At 43.0% G+C, this 14,076-nt stretch overlaps 1 protein-coding gene across 2 annotated transcripts in view; it reads right to left on the bottom strand.

Moving 5' to 3' along the window:
* CRADD (CARD and death domain containing adaptor protein) overlaps positions 1 to 14,076 on the bottom strand; it is a 355,216-nt gene that overhangs the window by 148,169 nt on the left and 192,971 nt on the right. The window contains exons 4-8 of one of the 2 annotated variants that reach the window (XR_014082561.1): positions 13,754 to 13,989; positions 13,344 to 13,512; positions 11,207 to 11,308; positions 10,988 to 11,089; positions 4,741 to 4,857 (exon numbers count right to left, since the gene is read on the bottom strand). The gene's annotated coding sequence lies outside the window, so the exon portion shown is untranslated. The remainder of the gene's footprint in view (positions 1 to 4,740; positions 4,858 to 10,987; positions 11,090 to 11,206; positions 11,309 to 13,343; positions 13,513 to 13,753; positions 13,990 to 14,076) is intronic. The other variant, XR_014082562.1, reaches the window with a different exon arrangement.

Below are 14,076 nucleotides of genomic sequence, written 5' to 3'. Positions count from 1 at the left end.
AAAGTGTGTTCTGCAGACTAGTGAATGCTTGCAGCAGAAAAGCCAGTTAAATGTGATTTTAGTCCTTATCTAGTGCGCTGAAGTAGATATATAAGCAGAGTTTATAATTATTATCAGTAGGATGTTTAGTCTGATAAAACTACTTGCCATTACTTGAACCTGGAAGCCTTTATATATGTTTAAACAAAAATGAAGTCATGCTATATATTTTCCTTTATAACATTTTAAAACTTGAATAACATATTTTAGCTATTGTTCCATGTCTATATACATTAATTGACCTTATTTCCTTTGTCTGACATGTGGCATTCCAAGTATTTGATGATAAGGCTGTATAACAAAGATAAACTATTAAATGGAGTTGTAGGTTATGAATTACACTTCTTTCAATGGTCTTTTAAAGATACTAAATTAGTTTCTTTTGAATGCAACTCCTTATGAAGACCAGTTATGCTTGGGTGTGAAGCATCATGAATCTAAATAATCCTCTGTTAATGTACTTTTTGGTTGTTTCAATTTTCCTTATCAGAGGCAATGATATAATGAACCTCCTTGTACATTATTATTACTATATTTTTTGGTCTTTCCCATAGAATAATTATTCTAGGGGAGGAATCACTGAATTATACTTCTTTTAATGGTCTTTGAAAGATACTAAATTACTTTCTTTTGAATGCAACTCCTTATAAAGACCAGTTATATTTCTGGGCTCCTAATCAAAAAAACTTGGATTGTACTTCAGGCATGCTTCCTGACTTCACTGGTAAAACATCATCTCCAGCTCAACCTGGCCCAGGGCTTTATTCTTTAGTGTTGCTCCACCATGAATATTCACAATTTACCTCATTCTCTTCACATTCTCTCACTTATCTTCACAATGTACGTCATTCCTCCAAATCTAAAGTAGACAGTTTTGTCTTTGTGGATTAAGGTCATTGCAGTCTGAACCACGTAACTGCAACAATTGATTCAAAAGAACTTTGTCAGTAAGAAATGCTCTAAAATGTCTCCAAAATTATTACTGTAGCTTCTTTACCTTCCTTACTTTTAAAAAGTAACCACTAAGACAGTAAATGATATACTGGACCAGTAAAATATATGTAAAGGAAGAGTTAAAGGTAGGAAACTAAACATACACATTTTCCTGTACTTTCTCTGAATTCTCACTAACTGACAAAGAAATTTCTTTTTATAAGACATAAATCTAAGAGGGAAAAGATAACTGGAGAGGAAATGATAACCACAAAGTGTTGCAAATTAGCAAACAGAAGAAGGAAAGACAACTGACCTAGCAGACCCAGGAAAGTTATGTTCTAAGTGAGTGAGCTAAGTCATAGCCCATTTTCTCCAAAGGCTCAAGAATTAGAAGCATCATTTGGGGATAAAGGAAAGGACAGAAGTCTAAGGGGTAACTAGAACACTCTTCTCTACAAATCCTCTTTCCCACTTTATGCAACCAGGTGACAAATTCTGGTCTACTTCAGCAGAAAATGGAGGGTTCTGGAGAAGAAAGTTTAAAAAAAAGATCTCTGAGATGAGGACACATGGTATAGTTGAGGGTAGTAATCATTTTGAAAGCAGAAGCATTAAATACTAAATATTGAAAGCCTCCGCTATAGCTACTGGCCCTCTTTCATCTCATGGTTTTCAGAATACAATGCAGGACATCAGAAAATTCTTCTCTGAAAAACATCTGACAAGTCAAAAGAAAAGATCTAAAGATACTGACATTGGTTATCCAATTAAACAGCCCAGTCTCATCCTCCTATATGTGATCTGGTGGTCTTCAAGCCCCATCCACAATACAGAGCTACCTTTAAGCTTTTTAGTGCCCCAATTTAAAATACAAATGACAGCCAAGAATCACAAGACATTTGAAGAAAGCATCAAACATAAAAGAGATGAAAAACAAAGAGACTAAAGTAATTTAAGGGTGAAAACTATCAGAGAACCAAGAAAATACATTGCAAACATAAAGCAATAGGATGTTATTTTAAAAGAAGTAGTCATAAAAAGTCTTAGAAATGAAAAAGTATGATATAACTTGAAAATCTAATAAAAAGGTTGGAAGAAAAATTTGATAAAACTCCAAAGGCCAACAAAATGACAGAATATAGGAGAGAAAAAATAACATTTAAAGACCAAGCCAGGAAGTCTGATACCTAAACCCAGTATGAGCCATAGAAAAATGAAAAAAAGAAAGCAGAGGAAATGAAATCACAAAAGGAAGGTGAGATGACTCCATAGTGACTCCACAGTGAGAAGGCAGTAGATGATGCTTAAGGCTGGAAAACAATCACTGGCTCAGATATTTTTTGAATTAGTAAATAAATGAAACAATGCTCTTAAACTAAGTCCTGTAGGCAAATGAAATCATATTATATGACACCCCTTCTGGAATACTAGGGTCCTGGGATGCAGGACCCAGGACAGTACATACTGTCTAACTAGGGTGAAGGGCTCAAGAAATGGCACCTCAATGCCAGTGCTGCAGAACTGGGATCTTGAATTTCTGGTATTGTTTCCAGCTTACAAGCTGTTTTGCATCATGCCAACCTTCTTCTCCCCACTTCCACAGTCACAGACCAGCACTCGTAAAACAGATCGTTATGGATAGCATTCACCCTGTAACTTACAGCTGTGGTTCATGGAACCAATGGGCTTTATGAACATGACATTCTGGAGAAAAGGATCCAAAAGCCAAATAAATAGTGCAAATAAGTCACCAAAGTGGAAGGCTAAAAAACGAAGGAAACCCAGGACCAAGACTTGAGGCAGTGAGGGAGAGAGTGGGGAACCAGAGTGTCCTCACAGGAAGGCTCCCTTCTCATAGCTTGCTGATCTTTCTCTTCTCATCATTTGTCATGGTTCCTAATTCCACTAGATTGTAAGCTCTATGAGGCCAGGATCTATGCTTGTTTTGTTATGATGTCCCTTACCTGTGCTCAGCACTACATGGTTCTACAAAAAAAAAAAAAAAAAAAATGTTTAAATGAGTGAACAAATGATCTAGCTGAGAGCAGAGAAGTCTGAGGTGGCAAGTAAGATGCAGAGGCTGGAGAGATTGCCAGAACTGAAAAGAGGAGGAAGCTGTGGTGACTTGATATGGGTCACCAGCCGCCTGGACACAAAAGGGAAGAAGTTCTTACAGGTGCCAACTGTGCCTGGAGACTCTAGCAGTGAAGACACACACACACACACACACACACACACACACGGGTTTGTGCCTGAAGCACTCACCATGAATCCTGAATACTAGTGCCATTCCTGCCAAGGCAAGCCCTGCACTATAAGGGCACAGCCACCATGGCTGGAGACCTGTTTAGTTCACAGACAGGGGACTGGAAAGGGAATGCCTCAGGTTTTAACTTGGAATCCCAAACTTCAGGTTGACCAAAGGGACCTCACATCGTCTTTATTGGAATTAATAAACTCAGAAGATAGGTCATTTCCCAATCCTGTGGATGATTTAATAAGATGAGCTGTTCGGAAGGCAGGATACAGTTATGGTCATCTATAAAGTGCAGGAGGACTATTCCTCAGAGGGCAGAGGGGACTAATGACATTTCACTCAGCACACATAATTGAAGTCTGCTCCGTGGGGACAGAAGGAAGGTTTTGGGGTGGGGAGAAAGAGCAACAAGGACTTTTAGTGACATAGGAAGCAGCTCAGATTTCCTTTGGCTACAAAGAGGCAGACTACTCCCCAGAACACTCAGGTACTAAGACAACGTCTTAGTGATGCCCCGTAATTGTGGGAGAAAGAAATTTCAACTGTTTATCTACAATCGTCTTCCCAGGGATGGGATGTGGGATCTCTGCTTAGAGAAAGGGGACCAGCCTCTTCTCTGGCTTTTCCTACACTTTCTCATGCAAAGGGCTATCAGGAGAAGACCACAAATAGAGCTCTTTTCCTTCAGCCAATGAGACAGATACCTTATTCAAAAGCTCCTGCCCCTGCCTGTAGACTGTCTCAGCCAGATTATCTTGGTTTGATGCAATTCCATGGGGCAGTAATGCAACCTCACTCTGCTGTGCTATTTCACGTGACTCGAGGGCTGGCAGCAGGCTGGCGTTCCTAAAGATCTTCTCTTTTATGAATGTCACCCACTCCCTCTGTGTAATAAGGAGGGGAGCGAGCTGCTGACACCAAAACCCCAGGAGGCAGACTGGAAACATTTCAGCCTGAAGCTGACAAGGCCATGCTGGGGTCCTCGGCAGCACCTCAGGGGGTTATGAAACCACTTGGACTGTCCTGAGTTCAAATTGTGACATTGGTTTGTATGACCTTGGTTGGGTTAGCTAACTTAACTTGAGTATGCGTTTCCTGACTTGTAAAATAAGGGAAATCAGGCTGAAATCCTGGCTCCTAAGGATGTCAGTGGATGGAGTGACACGATACACTTGAAATCACCTTCTCCGAGCCTGGCTCCTAATAGATGCTCCACCAGCACTGCTTCCTCTCCTCTGTCCTCCTTCCCACCTCCTCACACTCATCTGTGGATGCGGTGTTCCCGTAGAATGAGCCAGCTGAGACGACCAGGGATTGAGTTAATTGGACATGTTCTAGCATTGCCTTAAACAAAAACCAGGATGAGCTCTCTGTGTGGCCTGGGACTGAGGAGGGGGTGGGTTCATCACCCTAGGTTACTCGTTTCTGGAAGACCTTTTCCTGTGCTGGGAACTGGCGCAGGAACCCCCCCCACACACCTGCCGCCCAGGATCCCCCCTGCCCCCTACCTGGCTGGAGCTGGGGATGTTCTATTTCAGCACCTGCTGCTGAACATTGGGACACGGAGTAGAGCAACACTGCGGTCCAGCACCTGTTGATCCACTCTTTCAACAAACAGAGAAAACCTGAGCATAAGACAGATACCATCCATTCATCACCAAATAGTTCTATAAACATTTATTCTATGCCAGGCACTGTTTGAAGCACTTCACAAACATTATCTTATTGACGCCTCACAACAGTGCTATAAGGTTGGTATTATTACAATCCTGTTTCAGAGGTAATGAAACTGAAGCACAGAGAAGTTACAGAACTTGCCCAAGAAACCGTAACGCAACACTTCTTGGACTTGGTGATGGGAACGTTTACAGTCCTCCACTGTTTGTCCAGGGGGAGGGACAAATACCTGTTCATGCCCTCATTTGCTCACTGAGGCTGGCATTAATAACCAGGTGTGTGTCACACTGCTTTAGGAAAGGTGGCATACATGAGATGCAGGTCTCTCTTCATGGAGTCTATGAGGAGGCAAATGCCAAAGGAGCTTCATTTTTATCCTTTGACTTTGCCACCAGCAACGATAGCTGACCTGGGTCAAGAATGCCAGTGGAGTAGACGTCCTCTCTATATAAAAGAAATGCCTTTTGGGACTTCCCTGGTGGTCCAGCAGTTAAGACTCCACATTTCCAATGCAGGGGGTGCAGGTTCGATCCCTGGTCAGGGAACTAAGATCTCATATGCCATGCAGCCAAAAAAAAAAAAAAAAAGACCTTTATGGGACATTAGATATGTGACCTTTGACCTCATAAGGCCCACACTAAGGAGTCAATCAAGTCTACTTGCTTAGACCTTCACAGCTCAGAAGAGAAGTGTGTGTGAGGCTAATGCCCTCACCAAAACCCAGAAAAGACATGTGGCTATAAGCAGGGGCCAATGTTCCCAAACTTCATATGTGTCACCAGTGAAGACTATTTTGTGTGAGGTGTTGGGTATTTATTTTTACATGTACTTTAAATAACATTTTATAAATAGCACTGATCCATTATTTCAAAAGTACTATTGCTTAAAGGAGAAAGAATTAAGTGAGTTACCTAAAAAAAAATATATTGGCCCAGGTGGTGCATTGCAAGCTAAAAATGATACAAGTGGTACCCAAATGGGCCGGAGTCTGGGAAGCCCACAATGACGCTCACTGGGGTCATTACTGCATTTTGGGCGGGGCTGCTCTTCACTGTGGAGGGCTAGTTTCCACAGTGCCTACAGATCAATAGCCTCAGCCACTGCCCACTCCAAGGTGACAGCACCCCCAACAACGCACAGTGATAACTCCCCACAAAATGCCTCCAAACATTTCCAAATGCCACATGGTAGAGGGCTGGGGAGATGTAATACCACTCCTGGATGGGAACTATTGCTAAAGTTAAAGTCTTGCTGGAGGCCTCACTGGAAAAACAAGCTATTTTCAGATATTTTAAAAATAGAATGAAGGGAAGATAAAATTCAAGTTTAATTACCAAGTGGTTTGGTCGGGGGATGGTGGGGAGGGAAGAGGGACCAGAGTAAGCGAGTGAGTGAAGTGAAAATCCCTCAGTTGTATGGACTGTATAGTCCATGGAATTCTCTAGGCCGGAATACTGGGGTGGGTAGCCTTTTCCTTCTCCAGGGGATCTTCCCAAATCAGGGATTGAACTCAGGTCTCTCGCATTGCAGGTGAATTCTTTACCAGCTGAGCCACAAGGGAAGCCCAGAGTAAGCAAATGAGAACCCAAATGAAAAGACAGCCAAGACATAAGAAGTTCTGGTGAGAATGCAGACAGACAGAAAAGGCCTGGGGCTGCAGACAGAGACTTCCTGGTTTGGGGCTGCTGTTACGAGCAAGACCAGTTTCTTCCTGCTTGTCTTACAGGTACAACCTGGCACATGACAATGACCAGAGAGAGTGCCTGCTGCCTGCTGGTGAACAGGCAGTACAACCTATTGCTTGAACTTAAATGCAAGAAGGTATTCTTACATACCAAACCAAGAGAGTATTCTGTAAGAACACAAGAATCATATTATGAAACATGGGACAGACTTATCAATCATTAAAGAAGAGAAGGTCTCAGAAAGCCACGAATCTCTTTCCAAGTGAGGATGAATTGTGAGGATGAGAATAAATCGATGCTGTTTGTACACCACCCAAGATACCATTCATGCCCTTTAAAAATCTTGGTTATTTTTGGTACCTTTGAGCCCCTAGTGTTCCCAGTGCACTCCAAGGTAGAATGTCCTCTGCCTCAATGTGTCTGTAGAACAAATCTTTCCAAAGTTGCTCATAGGTGGTCATGGGAAGCTTGTCAAATAAGCTTGGGAAATACTGCATATTTCTGTTTTGGAGATTCACAAGGCACATTGGCAACTTACAGGTTTTGAGAATATTTCTTCTGTTCCCTTGGTTATTTAAAACGTGAAATCCAAACTCCTTGCTGGGTTTAAAAGTCAACAGACTTGTCCCACTTTACCTGATCAATGTTACTTTCCTGGGAGGCAGACTCATCATTGCTGTTCCCACCTTAGTCATCCTCACTTCTGGGCCTTCTCTCACATTCCTCCGTCCTCGAGAAATGCCTTTCTCAGCCTCCTCACTGACTCCACACTTTAGGCAAAGCACCAGTTCAAGATTCATGTCCTTACTACTGTTCCCCACAGTGAACTTTCTCAGAACTGTATCTACAAAAGGTGGTGTCACGTCAGTGTGATCCCTTCTATGTTGCCTTGGGATTATCGTCTGGGCTGTGATATATGCAGTTTGTAGGCAAAGCTCATGAGAGCCCCTTAATGTACTATGGATACCATGGGTCTTGTAGAAAAAAATACTTCTTGATGTGTATCCTGGTGGATGTGCCAATGGCTGGCTTTGTTCCCTTATAAAACCTCTTACACAGCTTGTGTCTTTGTGAATTAGCAATCACTGGGTAATGACTGAACATATGTGTTCTGTCTATGTTTAATTACTCTTATATTCCTCAAATTAAATGAAATGTCTGCTACAACAGATTCTGCCTAAAAATGTATAATGTTGGGCATATTCAAAGTTAAGAATATACTCCTGGAAATGGAAGTCTTCTTTTTACCTGCATGAATATTAAGAGTTTATTTTTATTTCTAATCTATTCCCTAAATTCTCCCTTGCCCCTCTTCCAAAAAACCCCAAAAAACCCCTTACTTTTCCATGGTCTTTCACATATGGGTTCACAGTGATTCCATCTCTCCTTTTGTTAAGGTCACAATCTTGATGTTTCATCATTAATTTTCTTTCATTTTAACATCACACCCAATCTATCAGAATGTCCATTTGGTTTTATTTTCAAAATATATTCAGAGCCTGACCCCACTCACCACCTCCACGTCACAGGTGGTGTTCTCCTGGAAGCTAACCCTGGGATGGAGTCAAGTGGAAGCAAGGTGATCAGGGGAGTGCTCCTGGGAATATCTACGAAAAGGAAGGAAACGGCTTGGGAACAGGGAGGAGCAGGGCTGGGGAACTGTCACAGGGAAGGCCTGAGCTGACTCCACACGGAGCTCTGAGCTGGGACAGCCCTTGGGAGCCGTGCTGAACCAAGGTGAGGAGCCAGGTCTTCAGACCCTCTACCCACACGTCACTGGACACAGGCTGCCCCAGGAAGGCAAGAGGCCACTGGATAAAGCAGCTCTCCTCAGAGGAGGCAACTCTTCAAGAGGAATGACAGGCGAAGGCCATTAGCTGGAGACCTCCCAGCTGCTGGAGGAAGAAATACTTCATTTCTGAAGGGGATCTGAGCAGGGTACCACGCGCCCAGGGCACTTCGCCATGACTGTCTTGATCTGAGACCCCAACTTCTCATGCTTAGTGTAAGCGCTTCCTCACCATTTCCCTGCTCCAGCCCTCTCAAGACATCAGCAAGAGTGATGAGTGAGAGCAATTGATTCTGCTGTAAAGCAGCCAGCAGCTGCCCCTCCTACCCGAGTCATCACAGTGGCCCATCAGACCCCACCCTCTTTGCTTCCCAAGGCTGTCTGACCTCAGCCCCTACTACGTGCCCTCTTGCCCCCTGTACTCTAGGCCACTCTGACCATCTAAAGCCTTCACATTTTACTCTTTGCCTCATCCAAAATGTTCTCTTGGACCTCAGCATGGCTATTGTCCTCATCTCCTCCAGGTTTTTACTCATGTCACCTTATGCTCCATCCCCTGGCTCTCCCAGTCCCTCTGCTACTTGTTTTTTTTCCATAGCAGGGATCTCTACAAGGGGAGAAATTTTGGAATGTTGCATTCATTGACTATTGTATCCCTAGTATCTATATCCATGCCTAGCACATTACAGGTGCTCAAAAATACACATGTTGAATGAACTTCTGAAAGAGTTTCCATCATTGGCCCAAGCTGAAAATTATTCCATGGGTTCCCCAGGTCCCTAAGAAAGCCATGGTAGCTTCAATTCCTTTTCTTCTGTTAAGCTTTGGTCATGTAGGTTATTTGGTATTCTTTACTCAAGTTAAAGGAGGAGTAGCTTAAGTCTTTTCTAGAACAGGCAATTGAGATGTCAGAATTCAGATTTTATCTCATACCTAAACCTTACAAAAACATTTTTGTTTCTTTCAAATTTGCTTTAGGTTCTTAAAAGTCAAAGAAGAGATGACTTTTGACAATGATGGAGTTTATCTTAGCCCTGTGCTCTCTGAAAGTAGTGATGGTTAAGAAATACCCCTCTTTGTGTTCCAAGAAACAGTCAACCATCACAAAGGACAACCCAGCCTTCCCACATTCCAAGATAAGACCCACCTCCACCCTGTCTCAGGAGTCCTCTTGGCCTCCATAAAAACTCAAGCCTCTTTTCTCTGAGACATTCCTCATTAATAAGTGTTCTCCCTATTGCAAAATTATATCCATAATTGACTGGTGCATATTGTCTTTCACACTTCATAAAGAGGGGACTTGTGGTGGGAGGATTTATTTTTAGCCTCAAAGATGGTATCTACTGGAAAATCAGCAGCTAACAATAGTAAGTGTCACAATAATTCTTGACAATAGACCATAGATGACCAAATGGTCTACTCCCTTAGCAGAAAGCCAGCATGGGGCTCAGTTTCAGAGAAGGGAATAATTACTACTTCCAGAGGCTGACAGAAACTTGTTTCAAGCAGATGGCTGGACAAAAAGATATTGTTGGAAATAATTTCCTAGTATATAAAGTAGATGTGGCTCTATATAATTTCTTCCTGAAATTAACTACCTCCTCTCTGCTGGGCACAAAATTCTCAGTCTTTCCCTGTCTAGGATTCCTGGTTCTAAAGAAATGAGATGGTTGCAGGATGCTGCTAGAAGCTAGAAACAGTCATACATTTCATGTCTGCAGGCTCTTACCTTTCCAAGGTACGGATACAAGAGGTATCCGTATAAGGTATTATAAAGAGGTATTCCCATTGCGCAGAAGATCTGTGGTCAGCTGTATAAAGATTACGGTTTAGATAAATGGCTTCAACTTTATTCCAATACCTTTGTTCGTCCTTCCTACCAGAGTTTACAGGGCTTCCCTGGTGGCTTAGTGGTAAAGAATCTGCCCACAATGCAGAGATGCAGGTTCAATCCCTGGGTGGAGAAGGTCCCCTGGAGGAGGGCATGGCAACCCACTCCAGCATTCCTGCCTGGAGAATCCCAGGGACAGAGGAGCCTGGCATGTTACAGTCCATGGGGTCACAAAGAGTTGGACACAACTGAAGCAACTGAGCACGCACGCACCAGAGTTTACATTCTAGAGCAACCCCAGAGAAATGCTTAGTTCCATTCTGTTGGACACAAGCGCTCCAAATACCCTACAAAGACAAAAAAATGATCAGTTGGGCTCAGATGCTAATCAAGTCTGGTGCTAGGGGCCCATTTATAACCTACAGACTCGGGTTCTTGGGATGAGTAAATCAGATTCAGGTATACTGGGAATCCTCTAAAAATTATACACCAAATGGTGTGTGTGTGTGTGTGTGTGTGCGCGCACGCATGCATGCACGTGTGCACGTGTGTGTGTGTGTGCATGCATGCATATGCACTTTTCTAAAGAATGATTCCACAGTCTTCTCATATTCTTTAAGGATCCATGCCACCTGAATGGATAAGAACCATTACCTATTACAGATATTCTGGTCCTTTGAAGAAATATTATCTAGACAGCTTTCCCTCATCACTGGCTCTGACATGTGCAGGAGTACCAAGTTTACCACCAGTTTATGAATAGGCTTACTTACTTCATTTGTAGGCACTCAGTCTTCTCCTGGGATCAGCCATGAGCCAATAAGTCATGCCAAGGAGTTTGGTATCAGCAAAGTCTGACTAAATCAATTCATTTCCTAGAAGCCGACAAGAGGGAGGTTATATGATTAAATCCAACCCACCTGATATTGTCTGTTAGAGTTGATATTACAAAATACTACAGACTGGATAGCTTATAAACAACAAGAACTTACTGCTCAAGGTAAGGTTCTTGAGGCTGGGAAGTTCAAGATCAAGGCAGCAGCACGGCCCTTTCCTGGTACATGGCTGGAGCCTTCTCACCGTGTCCTCACATGCTGGAAGGGGCCAGGGAGGTCAGTGGGGTCACTCCTTGAGGACTCTACCCTATGACCTCGTTACCTCCCAAAGGCCTCATCTCTGAATTGCCTCACCTCTGGGGGTTAATATTTCAGCATATGAATTCTGGAGGAGGAAGGGACACAAACATCTGGGCAGAATGGATATTTGCCATAAATATTCTCCATCAAGACTGTAATTTGACACCCAAAACAGCACTGGCTAGAGACAATGTGAAAATGAAATGGAAACACACGAGTGGTACCAAGATGTCTGGTCCATTTTTTTTTTCTTTGTAAGCACTGAAACCTGGATTTCATGGTCTATGCTTTGAATTAATAATAGCTTTTATAGTTACTGCCATATATTCTGCATAATTTTAACAGGCAAGGCTTAATTGGCTCACTGAACTGTATCTTTGTGAGACTTTAGTTTTCCTATAAAACACCAAATGCCAACAAGATAGACATCCCTGTTCTAGGCTGTTTACAGTTCTAAGAAGTAAACAGGCAGTTATTACATTAAAAACATTCCTTGTGTGCCAGCAACATCTAATTTTAACCTGTGGGGCTTTCAGAGGAGGAACTAAGGGGTAGAGATGGCACAAAGAACCCCCAAATATGCCTGATACCTAAAACCTGAAGCCTGATCTGATTCCATTGTGGTTAAATAAACCACATGTTTCTCAACATCACTGTTGTCTTCAGGTACAAAATGGGATAATATTGGCCACTTAGTCTATCCATAAGATCCTCTTATTTTCTAAGAAAATAAGACCCTTTTAGTTTCTAACTTGCCTTGAGACAGTAACTTGGAAGCATTTCGCAGACCCATAGCAAGAAGTGCCATTTTTTAAACTGGATATAAAATAAATTAAGTGGAATTCTGATATTCACATGCATTAACTTCCCTTAAAGGGACCAACATACGAACTTGGGCAGAACCTACAAAAAGCTCAATTGAGGTGTCGTCACCTCCTCTGTGGCCAACTTAATTGCTCCCTCCTCTGAGCTGGCCAAACAGTATCATAATTGCTAGCTGTTATGTTGGTCTCCTCAACAGGCTGAGGTCCTCCGGGGCAGGCACTATGTTTTATTTATCTCTGTATCTTGGGTAGTGCACATAAATTGCCAGCTTGCTGACTGCAGGGATTCATTTAATGAGAGCCGAGTGTTAGACTGGAATCCCATCCCAATTCAGAATAGACTCTGAAGTGTGCCTACCAGTTCACATTCCTTGGTAAAAGTACTGAAGGACCATGTACTTCCTGTTTTCGCGTGCAAATCACAGCAGGAGAGGGGGATTCTGACCACACTTCTCAGGGCCCCGGTAGGGGTGAGAATATTAGAAAAACCCTGATAACTAAAAATAATTCAACTCGATGATTCAGCAAAAGCATTTTTCAGTGCCAGGTACTCTTCTAAGCTTTTATCTTGTGGGAGCCTCCTTGTAAAGCACAGGACTGTTACTGTATACATTACAAATAAGGAAATTGGCACAGAGAGGCAGAGTTACTTGCCAAACAAATGAGTCTTATGTGAGTATTGTGAGTATTCTCCATGCCTCTCACCTCTGAAACAAGGCAGGGTGAATCCTTTTTTCCTCTGTGTTCCCACAGACCTACTACTCAGGCCCAGACCTCACTACCTTATGCTGTGACAGGAGATCCACGTCGGTCTCGTTGGCTGAACACTAGTAGTTGGAGGACTGGGACTGTGTGCTTCTCGGTCACCTTTCTGCCTCCCCACTTAGGGTAACTGGCTTACAGGAGCTTCTCAGTAAGTGTCCGCTGAATAACCGAATGAGGGGAGTCTCTTTCCAGAACTACCGCTTCTGAGGAATTCCCCAGAGCAGTGGTCGCCAACCATTTCGGCACCAGGGACTGGTTTTGTGGAAGAAATTTTTTCCATGGACCGGGGTGGGGTTGGGGGAGGGGATGGTTCCAGGATGATTTGAGCACATTACATTTATTGTGCACTTTATTTCTATTATTATTACATTGTGACATATAGTGAAATAATTAATACAACTCACCATAATGCAGAATCAGATCATCAGCCATTAGGTTCTCATAAGGAGAGCGCAACCTAGATCCCTTGCATGTGCAGTTCACAGTAGTGTCTGTGCTCCTATGAGAATCGATTACTGCCGCTGATCTGCCAGGAGGTGGAGCTCAGGCAGTAGTACGAGCAATGGGGAGTGGCTGTAAATACAGATGAAGCTTCACTCACTTGCCCGCTGCTTACCTCCTACAGTGCAGCCGGGTTTCTAAAAGGCCACAGATGGCTACCAGTCTGTGACCCCGGGGCTGGGGACCCCTGTCCCAGAGAAAAGGATGAAGACAGACTCATCCTGTTGCCTCAGTTGTCTCTGGTGAACGTAAATATTTAACAAGGACTTTCCTTGCATTATTGTTTATAGTGAAAAAGGAAAAAACTACTTACAGATCCACCTCATGTAATAGGAAAGTGGTCAGCAAGTCACGGCATATGCATCTACTGGAAAGTATGCCACCACTAAAAACGATGGGGTAGACCAGCAGCTGCACACAGATCAAATCTGGTGTCACACCAAATCTGAATCAATAGGTACAATATCTCGGTGCCCTGGAACATATATTCTTGGAGGAAGAGAACACAGACCTGAGTGGATCACATGGTGCAGTAGAGAGCGTATCATGCTGTAAGAAAGAGATTAAAAACTCAGAATAAAGCCCAGGACATTTACAGGAATGTGCTCAACTTTGCTTTTTGAGGACATGAGAGTG

This window comes from Giraffa tippelskirchi, chromosome 4 (genome assembly GCF_054371585.1).
Source record: "Giraffa tippelskirchi isolate mGirTip1 chromosome 4, T2T-mGirTip1v1.2.pri, whole genome shotgun sequence".
Taxonomy (NCBI): domain Eukaryota; kingdom Metazoa; phylum Chordata; class Mammalia; order Artiodactyla; family Giraffidae; genus Giraffa; species Giraffa tippelskirchi.
This window is presented reverse-complemented; position numbering and strand designations above follow the sequence as displayed.